This window comes from Olea europaea, chromosome 11, assembly GCF_002742605.1.
Source record: "Olea europaea var. sylvestris chromosome 11, O_europaea_v1, whole genome shotgun sequence".
Taxonomy (NCBI): Eukaryota; Viridiplantae; Streptophyta; class Magnoliopsida; order Lamiales; family Oleaceae; genus Olea; species Olea europaea.
In genome coordinates this window covers 2371096-2382698 of record NC_036247.1, presented here as the reverse complement: position 1 = coordinate 2382698, position 11603 = coordinate 2371096, and the positions used below count along the sequence as shown (strand labels likewise).

Genomic DNA, 11603 nt, shown 5'->3' with positions numbered 1-11603 from the left:
ATTCTTACTCGAGCTCAATTACTTGACAGTAAACCTGTTCACACGCCCATGGTTGTTTCTCAACATCTTTCTGCTGATGGTTCTTTGTTTTCAGACCCTACTCTCTATAGATCCCTCGTTGGTGCACTATAGTACTTGACTATCACAAGGCCCGACATTGCTCATGCTGTCAACTCTGTTAGTCAATTCTTACACGCTCCCACTGATGATCACTTTCTGGCTGTTAAACGCATCCTCCGCTATGTTAAAGGCACCATTCACTATGGCCTACATTTTCGCCCTTCCACTTCTCCTGGTGCTCTTGTAGCCTATTCTGATGCTGATTGGGCCGGCTGCCTGGATACTTGTCGTTCGACCTCTAGTTATTCTATCTATCTTGGCGACAATTTAGTTTCTTGGAGTGCCAAGAAACAGCCAACTGTCTCTCGTTCCAGCTGTGAATTTGAGTATCGTGTCGTTGCCTCCACTGCCGTTGAACTCATCTGGCTCACACATCTCCTGCATGACCTCAAGGTATCCATGCCTCAGCAGCCCACTCTCTTATGTGACAACAAAAGTGCCATTTTTTTAAGCTCCAATCCGATTTCACACAAGCGGGCCAAGCATGTTGAATTGGACTACCACTTTCTTCGTGAGCTTGTTGTCGCGGGAAAACTTCGTACACAATATGTCCCATCTCATCTACAAGTTGCTGATATCTTTACCAAGAGTGTTCCTCGACCTCTATTTAAGCTCTTTCGTTCCAAGCTCCATGTCCGATCAAATCCGACGTTGAGCTTGCGGGGGGCGTTGGAAATAATACTGTGATTGAGGATATTACTCCTCAATCACAATCTTCCCATAGCATGCCAATGCCAATCACGTAATTGAAGGAGGCTAATTTACACGGTTTGCATTTCATTTACACGGTTTCCATTTCATTGTAAATTATTGATTTGTATTCCATTTATATAATGCAATACAATACACCACTGAAATTAAGGTGGATTTTTAATCATTCTTAGGACTAATCATGGGTTAATACAAAACATGTTCGATGTGAAAGCAGGGATTATGAAGCGTCCATCAAACTAAGGGAGGAAAGGAAAATGTTAGTAGTTTGTCGTAGTTTCCATTACAATTTATGGAACTTGGATCCCACATTGAGAGTATGGGCTTTCGTTACGTGATTTATATAACTTTGAGCTCTCCAACTTCAACAGTTAACTTTTGAGGTTTGACACTTCCAAAATCCAAGTACAGTGATCAGTGAGATATTTAATTCAACACCTTTTGTGTTCAAATTACTTTAACTAAAGGAGATATTTGTGAAAAGATTATTATTGGAAGCTTCTTATTTTGGCACTCATACTTGCTTTAGTTGCATGGATTACGCGTTCCCATTCCATTTGAGGTTTGTCCATAGATCACCAAATGTTTGAGAATAGAACTCAATTGTTAGAGATGAGTTCTATATACATCACAGTTTAATATACATCTACTTCTTGTATATTAGTTTTAGTAGATTTATTTAACAAACACAAGCTCAGTAGAAATGCTCTTGTTTTATAATTGTATAATATTAGACAGTTCATATGTTTAACAATATAAACATTGTCAATGCGCAGAGACGCAGAGTAAATTAAAATTATATTTTTTGTAGATTTTGATAGAAGTTTTTGATATGTGTGGTTGAAAAGTTGTGAGATCCATGAAAGATATGGTTAATATTGATTGTTTAACTTTGACTCAGATTAAAATCAAATTAAAATTTGAGCCAAACAGGGGCTAAATCTTTGCATTGACTAACAGCGTCTTCTATCTCCACTGTCATCCTGCATCCAATTTCGAAGAACCAACATATTTTAAAAGTTAAGTAGAACGAACCAAATCGGCTAGTCATAGTTTGATTAAATTGATTCCGGTTCTTTTGCATACTTCTACTTGAATTCCTAGTCCAAAAATTTCGTTAATTTATCCGATCCATTTCCCTCTTGAGAATTACTCTTCCCTATAAGTGTATAGAAAACAAGGTAGCAAATAAATTAAGCCACTTTCCAACTTACGATTATGAAAATTGCGCATTTAAGATTCAAATCTATGTTTTTAGCTTACCTTTCTTTACGTTTGACAGTTAAAACAGTCATAAATTAATGTAAAAGATAATCACATGTAATTTTTTTTTCAATTTTAACATCTTGATAGTGTATTATTACACATGCTTAATAAATGGAAAAGATTTTAAATTATATAACATCTTGACAATTATTCTTCTATAAGTAAACGTACTAAACGCAACGCTTCCATCTGAGCAGTGAATTGCACGAACATAGAGTAAGAAACTAAACAGAGACAGAAGAGGGACCTTGTTTCAATTGACTATTGATTAGTGGTGATTTATCACTCAATTGTTAAGCTTACTGAACTGGAAGCATTGCCTAGCAAGGCTATTGAGTCATTTGAATCTGTTCCAAATGTTTGGTAATCATTTGATGCAACCTAAAGAGGTGGCTGGAAAGGCTGAGGAGGAATTTGTAGACTTTCAGCTTCACTTTCGAGCAATTCAACCACCTTACTCATTGAAGGACGATCCACCGGATTCATCTGTATGCACCACAATGCCACTATCGTCATCTTCCTAGTAATTCCCCTCTCTTCATTCCCATATTCATCTGCATCTCCAATTTCAATGTCCTTCCCCTTGTTGAAACGATCATATATCCAATCTGGAAAGTATTGGGTAGAATGTTCGGTATTGTCTACCAAGTTCTTCTTTAGAACTATCATTTCCATCAACAACATGCTAAAGCTATAAACATCTACTCTATACGAGACAGCCCCAATGCATCTGTTGATCAATTCAGGAGCTACATAACCAATTGTACCTCGTGCAGCAGTGATAGTCACAATACTATTTCCAGTAGGGTAGGATTTGGCTAGCTCGAAATCAGAAACTTTTGGAATAAAGTTATGGTCTAGAAGTATGTTATGTGGCTTGATGTTAAAATGCAGAATTCGCATATCACAACCTCGATACAAATACTCGATCCCTCAAGCTACTCCAAGTGCAATCGCGTGCTTTTTCTCCCAAGTTAATGAATTAGTTCCTCCTTGCTGACTAGAGAGATACCTCTCAAGTGAACCATTAGGCATGAAGTCGTATACTCTGCACACTTTGACATATTTGCACAATATCCCACAAGTCGAACTACATTGAAATGATGAATTCTTCCAATGGTAGCAACTTCATTCATGAAATCTTGTCCATTTGCTTTAGGTTTTCCCAGTATTTTCTGTTGTTAGAAATTCGACTAAAGCAATCAAAAGAACAAGTAAAATAAGCAGAAAAATAGAAAACAGTAGATGAAGCGAGTTATGCCAAAGCAAATCTCCTTAAGACAGATTCCCTCCCAATAAAGTGCAAACGGGATTATGGACGTCTGTCTCCCAAGATACAACGCTCCTTCCAAAGTCGATACTACACAATACCAACCTTATCGGTTGAACCAACGAATGATCGTACTTGAACGGAATAACCACGAAAATATAAGAGAATTTTTAGAGCAGAATATGGAGAGAGAAGAATTTAGAAATCAATTGAATTCGTAATTGATTTGGTGTGTCAAAAACGAATCTGGGGGTCTCTATTTATAGAGATTGAAGTGTCTCATGGAATAGGTGTGTGACATTTCAGGAACTGGTGCACCACTTGGTCTGATTCGTCTTAGCCATTGGATCGCACTGTTTTCATGATCCGACGGCTCAGATTGAACCATGAAGTGAAGTGTCCATTCATCATGCATATTCACCAATTTCTGAACAGTCACAGCCATGCGAATGCCACGCGTACATCTAACCGCCACACAGGACGAAGGGACGCGACCTACCACGCGTGCGCCACCTAGAATGCCAACTCACCGAGCCTTGCGCTGCCTCGTCATCGAACCACGAGTCCATTTCCGAAAACTATAAGGCTCCCTAGCTCCTCGCGACGATGCGAAGTTCCAAGTGCGCCTCTAAAGCGCCCAATGCGTACTTTGCGATGTGCGCGTGCCGGGACCGGGTCCGAGGAGCGGCTCGAGTGGTGCGAAGCACCACTCTAGTGGTGACTAGCTTTTGGCTAGCTAAAGTTAGCCAAGTGGTAGGTAACTTATTAAATTATATATTATTCACACAACCCACTATATAAATAAAACTATTTTCTTATAAACTTTCGATGTGAGATTCCTTTCCATATATAAAACACTTAAAATGGGCTTATCAACATATGGGCCTATATTGGAGACTTTTCCAATTCATCCAAATTAATTGCAATGGCCCACATCATTAAATATTACATTTAATGTTTTAACCCAATTGCATTCAATTAATTCCAACATTTTCACTGCTACATCTCTTCCACTTCGGAGCTTTCCTTTGTAAACAGAACCATAACCTCCTTCACCCAATTTTTCCCGAAAACCTTTAGTCATTTTCCTAAGGGAAAATTGCAGCCGAGGTACCAAACCTTTCATTTATTAGCAGACTTTGCCCAAACCTTTAGTTTGTGCCACCGGAGGTACCAAATCTTTCAAAAATATGTACCGGAGGTTCAAATGGATGGAAATCGTCCGTTTGACCGTTAGTTGACCAAGAAAAGTAAATGTTGACATATTTTGACCAATTGAAAATGGTAAAAAGGTAAAAGTTACTTAACCCTATAATAAAACAATTAAAATAAATAACTAAAACATAAAAATAAAAAAAATTACTATTCATCTTCTTCTTCACCCACCCCACCCCCACCCCCACAACACCCCACCCCATCCAAAACAAAAAACAAAAATTAAACAACCACCTTCTTCTTCAACCTCCCCACCCCACCCCACGCACCCCACCCCACTGGCTCTTGCCCAGTTAACTCAATCCTCAAATAAAAATAAAAATAAAATAAAAAACCCTATTTACCTCAGTCCTCAAATGCTGGAAGGAGCCTATGCGACGTCAGGAAATAAATCTGCTAGTCGGCGACAGCAGTCTTTGGTTTGGATTTAGTCAGAAAGAAATCGGCTATGGTGTTTGTTTTTTTCCAATTGGATCCAATGGCTCACTGTCTGTAGAAATTCGGGGAGGATGAGGGAAGAGATTTGGGCTAATTTGGAATTTGGACCATTTTCACTGACAAAAAGCATAATGAAATTTGGGTAGTGGAATCAACTTTCAATATAGGAAACATTGTTCGCACCGTATCTTGCCCAGTTAACTCAATCCTCAAATAAAAATAAAAATAAAATAAAAAACCCTATTTACCTCAGTCCTCAAATGCTGGAAGGAGCCTATGCGACGTCAGGAAATAAATCTGCTAGTCGGCGACAGCAGTCTTTGGTTTGGGTTTAGTCAGAAAGAAATCGGCTATGGTGTTTGTTTTTTTCCAATTGGATCCAATGGCTCACTGTCTGTAGAAATCCGGGGAGGATGAGGGAAGAGATTTGGGCTAATTTGGAATTTGGACCATTTTCACTGACAAAAAGCATAATGAAATTTGGGTAGTGGAATCAACTTTCAATATAGGAAACATTGTTCGCACCGTAAAAAATGATTGATTACGAAGATGGAAAATTTCTTGTAAGAAAATGGTTTTCTTACATTGCTGGACCTGCTGGTGGCTGGTTTAGGGGTGGGTGGGGGTGAAGAAGACAACCATTTTCTTTATTTTCTTAATTTTTTGATTTTTTTCTTTATTTTTTTGATTTTTTTTTCAATTTATTTAATATGGTAATTATCAAGTTACCATTTTACCCTTTCAAATTTAGTCAAAATAGGTCAAAATTTACTTTTCTTGGTCAACTAACGATCAAACGGACGGTTTCCATCCATTTGAACCTCCGGTGCATATTTTTGAAAGGTTTGGTACCTCTGGTGGCACAAACTAAAGGTTTGGGCAAAGTCTACTAATAAACGAAATATTTGGTACCTCGGCTGCAATTTTCCCTTTTCCTAATGTCTAAATACGAGTACCTGATGGGCATTAGGTTATTATGACTCTGTAGAAACCTTTCAATCACATCAAACATCGATAAGTGCCTTCTTCTAAATTTATAGAATGGTAATCCAAACACAAAAGGCATTCCAATGAAGATCCTCACTCCTACGCTAATTTCTGTTCACATAGATTACAAGAAGAATAATGAAAAAATTAATTAGCAAAGATATAATAATCCTTTAGTAATTCTTTTCTTTGTCCAGCACATAAGCAGCATGATAGCAATGAGCTATATATATTGAAATGAAAAGAACTTACGTATGCAAAAAAAAAAAAAAAAAAAAAAAAAAAAAAAAAGACAGTAAAAGAGAACTATCTGGATCCTTGAAAGTATATCGTTAATCTAGTAAGACCAAGGAAAAAAAGGAAAATGTGAAATGGCTTTAAGCTGTGGCTATTTAAGGATTGTATTAGTTTTCTTGTATATAACAATAAAACAACATAGCATTTAGAAGATTATATTGTTTAACTACTAACTGATAATTTCTTCTTCTTCTTCCTTATTTTTATCCCGGAAGAAAACTGTGAAGATTTTATGAAATATATACACACGTGCCAGTCAATACACATATATGCACCTTTTTTGCATGTGATGGAAAATTTTTGGATAACGTCGATTTTTGACATTGTAAGATGCGTTTAAGAGTTAGCACAAGTCAAGAGATCATGAGGGGAAGATTCTAAGTGGTGGAGGACGTAGGAGGGCCAGCCGGCGGCAGCCCAATGCATTTTGACAACCAGGCCACGACATGCTCGTCTTTCTGCATGATTTGGGCAGGCGACGTCTATGCAGATCCAAACATGTGTGACATACCGTTTTGACGGGCACTTTTGATCCAAACAGTTTATGTAACAAACATTTTGAATAGTTGAGACTCAAATAAAACTACAAAAGGTTCTAACTATTGGGAAGGGTTATTAACAATCTATAAATAAGATTGTTGATTTCTTGTGACAGAGGTCCCAAAATTTTCAAAAATTGTGACACAATTGTAAAACCAATTATTTCGTGGTCCATGTATTATTAAAGAATTAATTAAAAGTAGTTAATATTACTAAAATCATATTGGCCCAATTAAGAAGTGGCAGTTTTATAACTATCCACTTTGATGGAAAGTGGAGAGTTTTATTGTTCATATGAGACTGCCTCTCTCTGCCTATAAATGTGAATGAAACCATCAATTAATTAATTCACTTACAGAGAAAAAATGAGAGAACGGTTTCTTTAATTTAACAGTTTCTTATTTTGCAGATTTAACATTCTTAATTATTGCCATTGATCAAGGTATGTTTGTTGATCAATTAAATTCATATGTGAAAATCATGAATTCTAAAGATCTTGACATTAGGGTTTAATTTCTTACATGTGGTATCAAAGCCGAGGTTATAGAATTTTTTATTTTCCTTTAAAGATTATTGTTGTTCATTTATCGATCATTGATCATTCTTACAAATTTATGGATTAAACTTTTCGTTGAAATTAATGAAATTAACTATTGTCAAAATTTATAGTTACGGCTGCGTTCGATTTTCTGCTTCATGAAATTGTAAATTAATAGTTGTAATATTTGACTTAATCTGTTAAAAGGGATAGGATGTTAAACGGAATAAATGCCTCTTTTCGTTTTCTGCGTACATTAATAATGATGGGTGAAAAATACATGGTAACTTGTGCCATAAGAAAGCAAGTAGTTTGTCCCAACTTATTAGATTCCATTGTTGCCGTTTTTTAATTGTTTATGTAAACAAGTGTCTAACACATGTTCCTAATTTGAAAATTGTTTATGGAATCTAGTAAGCGACTTTAATACATGTGGCAGAAAAGTAATAATGGTTGGGAATTTGATCATACATGTTAAGGCATAAATTTACGTATATAGATAACTTTAGTTTCTTTCCTTTCTTTTTCTGCTTTAAAATTTTGCAGTGTTATATTATTCTGTATATGTATATATACTACCCTAATGGAATGCAGTGATTTATACAAACTGAACTGTATTTACTTACACTTGATAATTGGGATGAAAAATGTTTCATCCAAAAGTTTTAATGAATGATTTAGATAAATATTTATTTATGTAATTAATGTTCGATTAATGTTGTTTGTTAGTCACCAAAGTATCCAAACATTATGGTATTTCGAACACTAAATTACATAATTTATTCGTTAATTACTCTTAATAGTTTGATACTTATAAATGAAGATGACATTATGATTATTATTGTCAAGAGTATATTGACTTTCATAGATTGTAAAATTATTATAGATCGCCCAAAGGTTGATCAGTTAATTTTATTAATCTTGAACATGATCGTGGTTAATTGATTTACTTGGTCGGATGTGTTTGTATATCCAAAGATATCATACATGTTTGATTAGAGTATATTTAATTACCAATTAAGTGAAATTAAATTAGTATCATTATATTATGATGGTATAATGTAGTATCACCCAGAAAGAACTACAGTATGCATTTAATGTCATCTGAATCTGAATTAAGTGTTTAAATCTAAATTCAAAACATTAATGTTAAAGTATTTTATATTTTGCAGTATCTGTTCTCGTTTCTCTGCATTCGCATGCTTCATCTGTACCACTGTTCTATTGGTTCAATTTCTCTGACTGGTGTAAACAAGTCCAGTTCAACTTAGGTGTTTTGGACTTGGACTTGGCACTTCAACTTGAGAAACCTGCTGATCTTACTGATGAGAGCAGTGCTGATGAAAGATCTTTCCATAAGTCTTAGGAAAGGTCAAACAGATTAAGCTCAATGTTTATGCGGATGACCTTAGTAAAGAATATCAAGTCTAATATCCCTGAAGTTGAGAACGATAAGGAATATATGAAGTTTGTGGACAAACGTTCCCAAACAGCTGACCAATCACTTGCTAGCACACTGATGGGTACTTTAACCACCATGAAATTTGATGGATCTTGTACTATGCATGAGCATGTTGCGAAAATGAGTAACATTGCAGCAAGAATTAAGACTCTTGGGACAACTGTGGATGAGAACTTTCTGGTACAATTTATCATCAACTCCTTGTCTCCTGAGTATGGTCCATTCCATATGAACAATAATACCATAAAGGATAAATGGAATGTGAATGAATTGCACAGTATGCTCGTGCAAGAGGAGACAATGCTTAAGAATTAAGGAACTCATTATGTTCATCTCGTAAGTCATCAAGGAGCTAGAAAGAAATATAAGAAAAGATCTGGAAATGGCATTAAGCAAGGACCACTAAAGATAAATGAGTGTTCTGTCCAAATCCACAATAAGGAACACAAGAAAGATACGTGCCATTTTTGTCGCAAAGCTGAGCACCATAAAAAAGATTGTTTGAAACGTAAGGCAGTAAAATTATTTCTTATGTACTTTTCGAATCTAATTTGGCAGAAGTTCCTTATAATACTTGGTGAATTGATTCCGAATATACCACTCATGTTACTAATACGGTGCAGGAATTCCTTTCAATCTAAACCATAAATCCAAATAAAAAGTTTGTCCTCATGAAAAATCGAGTCAAAGCTCCAGTTGAAGTCATTGGAATCTATCGTTTGATTTTTGATACTGGACATCATTTAGATTTATTTCAAACACTTTATGTACCTTCTATTTTTCGCAATTTAGTTTCTTTTTCGAAACTTGATTCTGTTGGATATTTCTTAGATGGTGAAAATGGATGTTTAAATTTGTTCAAACAAAATCATCTCATTGGTTTCGCTATTTTTGTGATGGCTTATATAAATTAAAGCTTGATAACCTCTTAGCCGAGACTCTTTTGACCTTGCATCATACTGTTGATACTAAACATGGTGTACTGAATGAACGATCTGCTAACTTGTGGCATAAATGTTTGGGTCACATATCCAAGGAAAGGATAAAAAGATTGGTAAAGAATGAAATATTTCCTGACTTGAATTTTTGTGATCCTAGAACTTGTGTGGATTGTATTAAAGGTAAACAAACCAAACACATAAAGAAAGGAGCCACAAGAAGCACACAGCTTCTTGAGATAATACACACCGATATATGTGGGCCTTTTGATGTTCCATCATTTGGTGAAGAAAAGTATTTTATCACCTTTATTGATGATTTTTCACGTTATGGTGATATCTATCTGCTACATGAAAAATCTCAAGCTATAAGTGCTTTAGAGATTTTTGTCAATGAAGTTCAACGGCAATTAGACAGAAAGGTGAAAATTATTAGATTTGATAGAGGTGGTGAATATTGTAGAAAGTATGATGAAACTGGACAACACCCTGGTTCATTTGCTAAATTTCTTGAAAGACATGACATTTGTTCTCAATACACTATACAGGCACACCACAACAAAATGGTGTGGCTAAAAGGCGTAATTGTACTCTAATAGAAATGGTTAGATGTATGTTAAGCAATTCTTTTTTACCCATATCCTTGTGGATATTTGCATTAAAGACTGTTGTGTATGTGTAAAACAGGGTTCCTAATAAGCCAGTTCCAAAAACTTCTTTTGAACTGTGGACGGAAAGGAAACCAATTTAAGGCACCTGCATGTTTGGGGTTGTCCGGCAGAAGCAAGAATTTATGATCCACGTGAAAAGAAACTGGACTCAAGAACAATCAGTGAATTTTTCGTTGGTTATCCAGAAAAATCAAAAGGGTATAGATTTTATTGTCCTAACCATAGTACTAGAATTATTGAAACTGGAAATGCTAGGTTCATTGAGAATGGTGAAGTTAGTGGGAGTTTGGAACTACGAAATGAAGAAATACAAAAAGTTAGAGTTCAAGTTTCTCTATCATCAATTTCTTCTAATGTTGTTGTTCCTCAAATTGTTGAACGGCATGACAATTTACCCGAACAACAAATAAATGATCAAACATCCCACAATGAAGTTGCCATTGATGAACCTGCATTAAATGAACCACAAGAAAAAGCATTAAGAAGGCCACAAAGACAACGTATACCTGCTATTTCTAATGATATGTGGTTTATCTGTAAGAGTCTGAATTTGACTTGGGAATTGTTGATGATGATCCAGTTTTATTTTCACAGGACATTGACAATGCTAATTCTGATAAGTGGTTAGATACTATGAAAGATGAGTTGAAATCTATGGAACATACTGAAGTCTGGGATCTCGTCGAATTACTAGAATCATGTAAAAGAGTTGGGTATAAATGGGTCTTTAAGACCAAGCGTGACTCTAATGGAATATCGAACGATACAAAGTTAGGCTTGTTGTCAAATGTTTTACTCAGAAAAGTTGCATTGATTATAAGGAGACATTTTCGTCAATCTCTAAGAAAGACTCACTCGGAATTATTATGGCTTTAATAACTCATTATGACTTAGAGCTACATCAAATGGCTGTGAAAATCGCCTTTCTAAATGGAAATTTAGATAAAGAAGTCTATATGGATCAGGCTGAAAGTTTTTTAGTTGAAGGAAAGGAACACATGGTGTGTAAGTTAAGGAAATCAATATACAAACTTAAACAGGCTTCCTGTCAATGGTATTTTAAGTTCAATGATACCATAACTTTCTTCGAATTTAAGGAAAACGTCATTGATTGTATATATATATATATATATATATATATATATATATA

General features: G+C 35.4%; 1 pseudogene; it reads right to left on the bottom strand.

Annotated features, from left to right (window-relative positions):
• Window positions 1–2200: 2200 nt before the first annotated feature.
• Window positions 2201–4451, bottom strand: LOC111404310 (annotated as a pseudogene).
• Between the last annotated feature and the right edge of the window lie 7152 nt (window positions 4452–11603).